We start from the raw sequence: 12,366 nt of genomic DNA on the forward strand, positions 1-12,366 counted from the left end.
AGTTCAGGAGCCTGGTCCAAAGTGGAAAGATGATGCTGAGAGTTCCTCATCTCTTGCTCCCTCCTATGTGATTGATGCCACATCTCCAGGGGTGGTTTGCCGTGAGTTGTTTCATTCCAGGCAGGAAGTAAATGATACATTGGTGACTTCAGCAGGGTGTCCAGGTCCTGCTGGGGTCTCAAGATGTGACAACAACAGGCATTTAAAGGTAATGTCACTGGCCCTGTTTGTGATTGTATTAGGATTTGGACATTGGCTACAAATGCTGCAGCTTTAGACACGAGGTGAAAGGAAGAGAGAGAGACAGAAGAGGGAGAGTGGGAGGGAGGGAGGAGTCTGAGAGGTTGAAAGAGGAAGATGGGAGAGAAAGAGATGAAGACAAAGCGTCAGAAAGAGAAAAGCAGATAAAGGAGAGCAGGCAACTTAATAAGGCAAGGGTGGAGAGTCTCCTGGCCAAGGAATGCCACTCAACTCACAGGCAAAACTGGAGAGGGATCATGGAGAATCTGTCAGGGATCAGACTGTCCCAGCCTCTCTGAAGGAGCCTTTGCCCTATCATCTGTCCCACTGCGTCCCTACTGTTGACCCTCCAGAATAAATTCACATGTCCTGTGAAACCTGTGCAGAACACTCCCAAGGGGGATAAAAAAGCCAGAATGTGGGCTGATGCCTTGCCCCCACTGGACAGGCCTGGGGAGGGAGTCAGGAGGGACTAAGGGAAGCAGAGACACTGCCTTTCTGCCCAGGAACAGTCGAGGTATCCTCAGGGCAGGAGTGAGGGACACACGTTTGATCCCCTAGGGAATGAGCTAAAGAAAGTGTCCCCTCAGAGTTTCCGACATAGCACAGTGGAAACAAATCCGACTAGGAACCATGAGGTTGCAGGTTCAATCCCTGGCCTTGCTCAGTGGGTTGAGGATCCGACGTTGCCGTGAGGCGCGGTATAGGTCGCAGATGCGGCTCAGATCTGGCATTGCTGTGGCTGTGGCGCAGGCTGGCAGCTGTAGCTCCAGTTCGACCCCTAGCCTGGGAACCTCCATATGCCGCCGGTGCGGCCCTTGAAAGACAAAAAAAAAAAAAAAAAGTTTGGAGTTCCCGTTGTGGCTCAGTGGTTTACGAATCCAACTAGGAACCATGAGGTTGCAGGTTCAATCCCTGGCCTCTCTCAGTGGGTTAAGGATCCGACGTTGCCGTGAGCTGTGGTGTAGGTCGCAGATGCGGCTCAGATCCCATGTTGCTGTGGCTGTGGTGTAATCCAACGGCTACAGCTCTGCTTCAACCCCTAGCCTGGGAACCTTCGTGTGCCGCAGGAGCGGCCCTAGAAAAGGCAAAAAGACAAAACAAAAAAAAGAAAGAAAGTGTCCCTTCTCTGTGCTGTCCATGCCCCAGCAGGTCGTTATTCAGACCCTCTGCCTCCAGGTAGCAAGACACCAGGACACACTATAGAGAACAGACTTGTGGTTGCCAAGGAGCAGGAGGGAGGACTTGGGATGGACGGAGAGTTTGGAGTTAGATACAAACTATTAATTACATTTAGAATAGATAAGCAATGAGGTCCTACTGGACACCACACGGAACTACATCCAATCTCTTGGGATAGAACATGATGGAAGATAGTATGAGAAAAAGAATATATATATATGACTGGGTCACTTTGCCATACTGCAGAAACTGACACAACACTGCAAATCAACTATACTCTAATAAAAAATGAAGTGAATTTTTTTTTCAAAAGCCTCAAGGGAGAATTCTGTGTCCCAGGTTTCTTGGCAGATGGCCTAAGCTGCTTTGCTTTGCAGCTCTGCAGATTGAAGGGAATAAGGGTCCAGGGTCTGGTAAGGCCACAGGAACTTCTGGGCCAGAAGTATTCTGGACCTGATGAATTATTCAGGATTCGATGACCAGCATCTGTATTTTGCTACCCAGAGGCAGTATGAGTCACAACATCCACCTAGAATGGGTGCTGAGCCTGGGCAGTGCCACCACCCTTCGAGTGCTGTGCTTGGTTATCAAGCTGGCTTGGGAGGCTGTTGTAGGGACCAAGGTGCCACAGCCCCATTAACACATCAGTCTTGCTGTTGGGTGGCAGGATGCTCAGACCACAGCATAGTAGACACTCAGACATAACCCTACACATGCATAGACAACTGAGACAGCTGATTTTCTTTCTTTGCTTTTTTTTTTTTTTTTTTTTAGAGCTGCACCCGCTGCATATGGAAGTTCCCAGAAGTGCCAGATCCAAGCTGCATCTTCGACCTACACCACAGCTCACGACAATGCACGATCCTTACCCTGCTGAGTGGGGCCAGGGATCAAACTCACATCCTCATGGATGCTAGTCGAGTTCACTACCACTGAACCACAATGGGAACTCCGACAACTGATTTTATAAGGTACAAAGGCATTGTAGTGGAGAAAGGATAGCTTTTTCAACAAATGGCTCTGGAGCAATTGGCTATCCATATGCAAAGAATGTACCTGGATCCATACCTTGCTGCTGAGCCACAATGGGAACTCTGGCAAATATTTCTTTGTTTTGACAACAAAAGCACAATTCATAAGAGAACAAATTGATGAATTAGATTTCATCAAAGCTGGAAAATCCATTCTTTTATAATGCCAGATCCTTAACCCACTGAGCGAAGCCAGGGATCAAACCCTCATCCTCATGGATACTACTCAGGTTCGTTAACCATTGAGCCACGACGTGAACTCCTGAAAAATCCATTCTTTAAAGGACACAGTTAAGATCATTTAAAAACAATCCACAGACTAGAAGTCTTTGAAAAACATGTATCCAAATTTTAAAAATACTCACAAAACTCAACAATGTGAAAATAGTCCAATAAAAAATGGGCAAAAGATTTGAGAAGATACACGGATGACAAATAAATACATGAAAAGGTGCTCAGAACCACTGTCATTAGGGGAATATAAATTTAAAACATAAAGACATACCACTACACACTTATTAGAATCACTAAAATTAAAATGACCATAGCAGGTATTGGCATAGATATGGAAGAGCCAGAACTCCCATACACTGCTAATGGGAACATAAAATGGTACAACCAATATGAATAACAGGTTAGTAATTTCTTTAAAAATCTAACAATGTAGGAGTTCCCATTGTGGCTCAGCAGTAATGAGCCTAAGGATTCACAAGGTTGCGGGTTCAATCCCTGACCTCACTCAGTGGGTTAAGTATCTAGCGTTGCCATGAGCTGTGGTGTAGGTCGAAGATGCAGCTTGGATCCTGTGTTGCTGTGGCTGTGTTGTAGGCCGGCTGCTGAAGCTCCAATTCAACCCCTAGCCTGGGAACTTCCATATGCCGTGGGTGTGGCCCTAAAAAGACCAAAAAGAAAAATGTCTAACAACACGGAGTTCCCACCTGCAACGGGATTGGCAGCATCTCAGCAGCACTGGGTGGCAGGTTCTTTGCCTGTCCTGGCACAGTGGGTTAAGGATCCAGTGTTGCCACAGCTGCGGCATAGGTCACAACCGCAGCTCAGATCTGATCCCTGGCCCATCTGACCCCTGGCCTGGGGACTCCATAACGTGGGGCAGCTAAAAAAAAAAAAAAGAAAGAAAAAAAAGAAAAATCTAACGACGAACCTACCATAAAAACAAAGTTGGAGGATTTAATTTCCACTTCTGGATTTTCACCTAGGAGGACAGAAACTATATGTCCCTATGAAGATGAAGACTTGTATGAGATTTGCATGGCAATCTTATTTATAATAATCAAAAATTGAAAATAATGTAATGTCCATCAACATGAACAAATGAATAAACAAATTGGACTATTCTATACAACACAACATAGATAAATCTCAAAATAATTACACCGAGTGAAGGCGGCCCTAAAATAGGATATGTTTCTATTTATATAAAACTTTATAAAATGCAAATTAATCTTTAGTGACTGAGCAAATCAGTAGTTGCTTAAGTGTGGGCTAATGGGGATGAAGGGAATGAATGTGTTTACTAACTCAATTATGGTGAATATATTTATATATAATATAAGTTTATCAAATCATCTACTTTTAATATGTACAATTTATTGTATGGCAATTATATGTCAATAAACCTGTTTTGTTTTTTGGGGTTTTTTTGGTCTTTTTGTCTTTTAGGGCCGTACCCGCCGCATCTGGAGGCTCCCAAGCTAGGGGTCCAATCGAACCTACAGCTGCTGGCCTACACCGCACAGCCACAACGACACCAGATCTGAGCCTTGTCTGCAACTTACACCATGCTCACGGCAATCCCGGATCCTTGACCCATTGAGCAAGGTCAAGGACCAAACCCACAACCTCATGGTTTCTAGTCGGATTCGTTTCCACTGAGCCACGACGGGAACTCCCTAAAAATGTTATTTTAAATGTCATATATAGCAACAATCTGTATGGTTAGTCATGCGAGAAATACATATGATTAAGTCTAGGAGTTTCTGCTGTGGCACAGTGGGTTAAAGTATCTGGCATTTCCACAGCTGCGGCTCAGAGTCAGTCCCTGCCTCAGGAACTTCCATATGCTGCAGGTGCAGCCATAAAAAAAAAAGAAGGAAAGGAAGGAAGGAAGGAAGGAAGGAAGGAAGGAAGGAAGGAAGGAAGGAAGGAAGGAAGGGAGGGAGAGAAAAAGAAAGTCTAAGGTGTTGAAATATAAAACTTGCAGATATATTTTTCTGATCTCATACTCAGTAGCAATGATTTATCTTGAAAATAACACCAACTCTCAAATCCTGAGTTCCCCTACCTCTCTCCAGTGATAGACTTATGATTTGTGCAAAATTCCACCTGTATGTTATATTTCAATATAAAGTTTACTTTTTAAAAAAAAAAAAAGTGGTGGAATTCCCTGGTGGCTCAGTGGGTTAAGGATCCAGTGTTTTCACTGCTGGAAAGGTCTCTCCTATGGCACGGGTTCAATCCCTGGCCTGGAAATTTCCTCATGCCCTGGGAGTGACCAAAAAAAAAAAAAATTGGAAATACACCATAGAGCAAAAGAATCTCCGGCTCACTGAACAATGTTCTCGGGAATCATCGGAAAGTGATAGCACAGCCACATAGTGCTAGCCTTTTCAGTCATCCATCCAGGAGTCAGAAGGTCCATAGCTGGAGTTCCCATCGTGGCTCAGTGGTAATGAACCCCAATAGTTCCATGAGGACTGGGGTTGAAACCCCAGCATCATTCAATGGGTTAAGGATCCAACGTTGCCATGAGCTTCGTAGGCCACAGATGCAGCTTGGATCCCGAATTGCTGTGGCTGTGGTATAGGGGCTGCAGCTGAAGCTCTGACTCAACCCCTAGCTGGGAACTTCCATATGTCACGGGTGCAGCCCTAAAAAGACAAAAAAAAAAAAAAGTCCACAGCATCCTGGGTCCTTGTGCAGACATTGCCCTCCCACAGGGGTCTGTCACCACCACTAGTGCAGTCTCTCTGGTTCTCTTGGTGGAAAGGTGTTAAGCAAGAGACCTCCACCATCCTGGTTTCCTACATCACAGTCTGTAGCCCTGAAAGTCGCCAAGTCCCTCCATGCCATTGGCCATAGACTTTCTTGCCTGTAGATGTGACCATCATTTATACATGCTCTCTACCAGTGCTGGGGTTTCCAATCCCGTCCTAGCGTTGTGGTGTGGAGACTAACATGGTGGTGAAGGATTAACCAGACCCTGTCTTCATTTCTTCCTCTATTATTTGTTGACTGTCTGACAAATCCTGACCTCTTGAATCCACATCTGTGACATCTACATCACCTGCTGCTGAGAGCATCTCTTAAGATTCCTTGTGAACCCAAAACAGAGTGAGCACAGAATAAATGCACAGTATTATTATCGCCATGTTCATCAGGTAATAATAACAACAGCTTCTGTCTGTTGACCACTCGCAATGCGCCTCACCCTATGCTAAGTGCTTTACCAGCACAAGTTACAACATCCCTGTGAGGGGGATGCAGTTATTACTTCATTTCACAGAAGAAGAAATGGAAGTCAAGGAAGCGAAAGTACTAGCCCAAGGTCACTCAGTCATCAGGTGTTGGGACTGGGAAATGAACCCAGGTCTGTCTAATTACAGAGCCCACATCCCTCCCACACAGGCTGTACTGCCTTCCACCCCATTTGGCCTCAGAGAGCTCCAGTCCCTCCTTCCCAAACCCGGTGACTCCAGAACTTCAGAAGAAGGTATCTGACTTACGCCTTGCAATAGGCAGAATAATGGCCCCTAAAGATATTAGGTCATAATCCCTGGATACTGTCAATGTTACCTTATTTGGAAAATGGTTCTTTGCAAATCTGATTAAGTTAAGGCTGTTGAGATGGGGAGATTATCCTGGATTATCTGGGTGGGCCCTAAGTGCAACCACATGTATCCTTATAAGAGATGCAGGCCAAGCTGTTGCTGAGAGCCCAGGAGAGAAAAGAGCTTCAAGGAGTGGGAGGCAGAAGCAGAGAGAAGCAGCCAAGAATTGGAGCCAGACCAGGAGCCAGAGCCAGAGTTGGAGCCAAAGCCAGTGTTTTGCTAAAGCAGTAGCAACTAAAGAAGTTGAAAAGATGCTGGATATTTTAGGACAGCTCACATCCTTCCTTTCTTTCCTCTACATGATAGCTCTGTCCCTTAGGAAATTCTTTGATGGTGGGACTGGAGAACAAATGTGCACCTTCCCAGGAGGTAGCGATGATCTCCAGAGCCAACATGCATCAGCACGGAGACGGCCAGCAAGCTCGCTAGCAGAGGAGTATTCATTGCCTGCCAAGATGTATTGAAGTGGAAGTTGGCTGCCCATGAAATCTGAGCTGATACAAAGAACTCCCAGGTGCTGGTGTGGAAATTGGACCTATCCAATACCAAATCCATCTGAGCTTTTGCTGAGAGCTTTCTGGCAGTGCAAAAAGCAGCTCCGTATTCTGATCAGCAACACAGGAGTGATGATGTGTTCATATTCCAAGACAGCCGATGGCTTTGAAACCCACCTGGGAATCAACTGCCTGGGCCACTTCCTTCTCACTTGCTTCTGCACGGGTGGTGAGCCTGTCATCAGTAGCTCACCATGCTGGCAAGATCTGATTTCAACAACCTTCGAAGCAAGAAGCACCGCAGCCAGGGTTTTGCGTAATACCGCAGCAAACTGGCCAATGTCCTTTTTTTTTTTTTTTTTTGGCTTTTTAGGGCCACACCTGCAGCATATGGAAGTTCCCAGGCTAGGGGTCAAATCAGAGCTGCAGCCACTGGCCTACACCACAGCCACAGCAACACGGGATCTGAGCCGCCTCTGCAACCTATGCCACAGCTTGTGGCAACGCCAGATCCTTAACCCACTAAGCAAGGCCAGGTATCGAACCCTCATCCTCATGGATACTAGTCAGGTTCTTAGCCCACTGAGCTACAACAGGAACTCCTGGACAATGTACTTTTGACTTGGGAGCTGGCCAAGAGGCTCCAAGGGATGGGGGGGGGGTATCCCTTAGGCAGAGCACCCAGGCATAGTTCACTCTGAGCTGGTCCAGCACTCATTCCTGCTGGGCCTGCTCTGGCAGCTCTTTGCCACCTTTGTCAAATCAGTGTGAGAGGGGACATGGACCAGACTGCACTGCATCCTGGCTGAGAGCCTGGAGCCCCTGAGTGCCAAGGGTTTCAATGACTGCAAGAGGACTGGGGTATCTCCAAGGGCCTGAAGTCACAAATGTCTGAGAGCCTGTGGAATGTCAGCTGTGAGCTTCTAGGAATCCAGTGGGAGTAGAGCTGGTGGCAGAGACACAGCCTTATCAAGCCCAGTCTATGCCATAATGAAAGGGGACCAAGGAGAAGGACCACCCTGCTCTGCTCTGGTTCTCCTGACCCTTTAAGAAATCTTTGCATAGGAGGAGTTCCCGTCGTGGCGCAGTGGTTAACAAATCCAACTAGGAACCATGAGGTTGCGGGTTCGGTCCCTGCCCTTGCTCAGTGGGTTAACGATCCGGCATTGCTGTGAGCTGTGGTGTAGGTTGCAGACACGGCTCGGATCCCACATTGCTGTGGCTCTGGCGTAGGCCGGTGGCTACAGCTCTGATTCAACCCCTATCCTGGGAACCTCCATATGCCATGGGAGCGGCCCAAGAAATAACAACAACAACAACAAAAAAGACAAAAAAAGACAAAAAAAAAAAGAAAGAAATCTTTGCATAGGAGTTCCCATCGTGGCACAGAGGAAACGGATCCGACTAGGAATCTTGGGGTTGCGGGTTCGATCCCTGGCCTTGCTCAGTGGGTTAAGGATCTGGCGTTGCCATGAGCTGTGGTGTAGGTTGCAGATGCGGCTCAGATCCCGCCTTGCTGTGGCTCTGGTGTAGGCTGGTGGCTAGAGCTCCGATTAGACCCCTAGCCTGGGAACCTCCATATGCTGCAGGTGCAGCCCTAAAAAGACAAAGGGCATAAATAAATAAATAAGTAACTTACTTCTGTATACCCAGCCCTCTTGTGAAACTGGCTCATAGCATGGAGATCCTCATGCCTGCTGAGCATTCTTCTCCAAGACTTTCATGAGTAAGCTGCCCTCTTGGAGCAGAATTGGGCAGATCTTAGGGCACAGGGAATGCAGAGGATCCTTGGAAACTGAGGGCAATTTCCTCACCAATAATCAGAAATGCCAGACAACATGTTCAGCTGAGATGACAGAAGCATCAGGATTACATATTTCCAGAGACTGTAGGACTCAAACTATTTTTTTTTCTTTTTAAGGCTGCACCTGAGGCATATGGAGGTTCCCAGGCTAGGGGTCGAATCAGAGCTACAGCTGCCGGCCTACACCACAGCTCACGGCAATGCCAGATTCTTAACCCACTGAGCAAGGCCAGGGATCAAACCCGCAACCTCATGGTTCCTAGTCAGATTCATTTCTACTGCGCCTCAACGGGAACTCTAGGACTCAAACTTTTGACTGATCTCTTTTCTCTTTGGAATACTAGTCACACTCTGGAGTCTGAACAACTCAGGAAAATCTTGGCTAACCTCGGCTAACTTTAGTTCCTCCTCTGAGCACCCTGGAGCTACTGTACAGGGCTGGACCTTCACATTTTCTTTTTCCAGTTCTTATTTTTTAAGATTAAAAAAACTTTTTCCAGGAGTTCCCGTCGTGGCTCAGTGGTTAACGAATCCGACTAGGAACCATGAGGTTGCGGATTCGATCCCTGGCCTTGCTCAGTGGGTTAAGGATCTGGCGTTGCCGTGAGCTGTGGTGTAGGTTGCAGATGCGGCTCGGATCCCGAGTTGCTATGGCTGTGGTGTAGGCCGGCGGCTACAGCTCTGATTAGACCCCTAGCCTGGGATCCTCCATATGCCGTGGGAGCAGACTGAGAAATGGCAAAAAGACAAAAAAAAAAAAACTTTTTCCAGCTTTATTGAGATATAATTGACATAATTACATCGTTAGGACCTTCTCATTTTCAATCATGCAGATGATTTCTTTTTCTAAAGAGTTCCTTTACCTCAATTTCTAGAGAAAATAAAGACCGCATTTTCATGAAAGGAGGGAAGGAAGGAAGGAAAGGAGGGAGAGAGAGGCAGAGAGAGATTTGAAGAGATACACAGAGGAGAAGGCCATAAGAAGGTGGAACAGAGAGGGAGTTCCCATTGCAGCTCAGTGGTAACGAACCCAACATAGTGTCCAGGAGGGTGTGTTTCAATCCCTGGCCTCACTCAGCAGGTTTAGAATCTGGTGTTGCCACAAGGTGCGGCATAGTTCACAGATGCAGCTTGGATCTGGTGTTGCTGTGGCTGTGGCATAGGCCAGCAGCTGCAACTCTGATTGGATCCCTAGCCTGGGAACTTCCGTATGCCACAGGTGCAGCCCTAAAAAGCAAATAATAATAATAATAATAATAATAATAATGAATTAAAAGATGGAACAGAAAGAGACCTGAGGATGCTGGCCTTCAAGACTGGAGTAATCAGGAGTTCCCATTGTGGCTCAGTGGATTAAGAACCCCATTAGTATCCATGAGGATGCTGGTTCAATCCCTAGCTTCGCTCAGTGGGTTAAGGATCTGGCCTTGCCCCAAGGTGTGGCATAGGTCGAAGATGCAGCTCGGATCCCGTGTTGCTGTAACGGTGGTGTAGGCCGGTGGCTGTGGCTCTGATTCAACCCCTAGCCTTGGAACTTCCATATGCTGCAGGTGCAGCCTAAAAAGAAAAAAAAAAAAAAAAAGACTGGAGTAATGCCACCTGAAACCAAGGAATAACAACAGCAATCAGAAGCTGGAAGAGGCAAAGAATGAATTCTCCCTAGAGTCTATGGATAGAGCATAGCCCTGCTGACACCTTGATTTTAGCCAGCGATGCTGATTTCAGATTCATGGCCTCCAGAATCATGAGAAAATTAATTTCTGTTGTTTCATGTGACAGAGTTTTTAGTAATTTGTTATAGCAGCCACAAGAAACTAATACAAATTTTAATAGCTAAAAAGTGGAATGTTGCCGTTAACAAATATCTAAAAAGGGAGTTCCCGTCGTGGCGCAGTGGTTAACGAATCCAACTAGGAACCATGAGGTTGCGGGTTCAGTCCCTGCCCTTGCTCAGTGGGTTAACGATCCGGCATTGCCGTGAGCTGTGGTGTGGGTTGCAGACGCGGCTCGGATCCTGCGTTGCTGTGGCTCTGGCGTGGGCTGGTGGCTACAGCTCCGATTCGACCCCTAGCCTGGGAACCTCCATATGCCGCGGGAGCGGCCCAAAGAAATAGCAAAAAGACAAAAAAAAAATATATATATATATATATATATATCTGAAAAGATGAAAGTGACTTTGAAATTGGATAATAGGTAGAAGCTGAAAGAATGCTGAGAAACTTTTTTTTTGTCTTTTTGTCTTTTCTAGGGCCACACCCATGGCATATGGAGGTTCCCAGTCTAGGGGGTCTAATCAGAGCTGTAGCCGCCAACCTACACCAGAGCTCACGGCAATGTCGGATCCTTAACCCACTGGGCAAGGCCAGGGATCGAACCTGCAGTGTCATGGTTCCTAGTCGGATTAGTTAACCACTGAGCCACAATGGGAACTCCTGCTGAGAAACTCGATAGAAAAATCCTAGATTGAATTGAAAAGACTGTTAGTAGGAATAAAAACACTGAAGGTGATTTTGATGAGATCTCGGAAGAGAGAGAGAGATGGAAGAGAAAACCTATATCATCTTAGAGAATAGAAGGTGCTATTGATAAAGGATCAGAAGGAAATGAGAAACATACTCATGGAAACTTGAGGAAACACAATTCTTATTACATACTGGCAGAAAAATTTAGCTGAATTGTGTTCCATAGTTGTGTGGAAAGCAGGGCTTGTAAGCAATGAACTTGGATATTTAGCTGAAGAGATTTCCAAGCAAAGTGTTGAAGGTGTAGTCTGATTGATTCTTGCTGCATATAGTAAAATGTCAAAGGAATGAGATAAATTGAGGGAAAAACTGTTAAGCAAGAGGGATCCAGGACTTGATAATTTGAAGAATTCTCAGTCTATCAAGATTGCAAAAGACGTTAACTTAAGAGATTTACTCTCGGAGTTCCCATCATGGCTCAGCAGTTAACGAACCCCACTAGTATCCGTAAGGATTCGGGTTTGATCCCTGGCCTCACCCAGTGGGTTAAGGATCCAGCGTTGCTGTGAGCTGTGATGTAGGTAGCAGATGTGGCTCAGATCCCACATTGCTGTGGCTGTGGGGTAGGTTGGCAGCTACAGCTCTGATTCAACCCCTAGCCTGGGAACCTCCATATACCATGGGTGTGGCCCCAAAAAGACAACAAAAAAAGAGAGAGGGAGATTTATCTCAGGAAAATGTACTCTGGAGAAGAAGTCAAGTGTGTGGCTGTGTTTGCTAGTACTGAAGAAATTAGACTATTACTCATGAATCTCTTCAGTCATCTCAGCCATACCCAAGAATAGAGATAGGATAATCTAGGAAGGATATGTGGAGGACCATCTTGTCTAATGGCATGAATCTCTGTGAATATGTGGAAAACCCAAACAGTTTTTGAGAGTGTTACATGATCAGAAATATTACTAGATTGAACTAAACAAAACAGAGGAAAGGCAAAATGGAGGAAGACTGCCAGACTCCCAAAATGCTACAGGCATGAAAAAGGCTGATAAAACCACTCACTTGTGGAATTCCCTTGTGGCACAACAGATAAGGATCCAGTGTTGCCACTGCAGTGGCCTATGGCACAGGTTCAATCCTTGGCCTGGGGAACTTCCACATGCAAGGATATAGCAAGGACCTTTAATCACATCTGCAAAGTGTGGCCAGTGTTTTGGCTGGCCACAGGCACAGCCAAAAACAAAACAAAACAAAAACCTACTCAACTGCAAACATACACCGTACTTCAAGAGAAAGGAAGAATGA

At 46.1% G+C, this 12,366-nt stretch overlaps 1 pseudogene; it reads left to right on the plus strand.

The window, feature by feature from the left end:
- Positions 1–6,552: 6,552 nt before the first annotated feature.
- LOC125118935 (retinol dehydrogenase 12-like) lies at positions 6,553–7,739 on the plus strand (annotated as a pseudogene).
- Positions 7,740–12,366: the final 4,627 nt, after the last annotated feature.

The sequence above is a fragment of the Phacochoerus africanus genome, chromosome X (assembly GCF_016906955.1).
Source record: "Phacochoerus africanus isolate WHEZ1 chromosome X, ROS_Pafr_v1, whole genome shotgun sequence".
Lineage (NCBI taxonomy): Eukaryota > Metazoa > Chordata > Mammalia > Artiodactyla > Suidae > Phacochoerus > Phacochoerus africanus.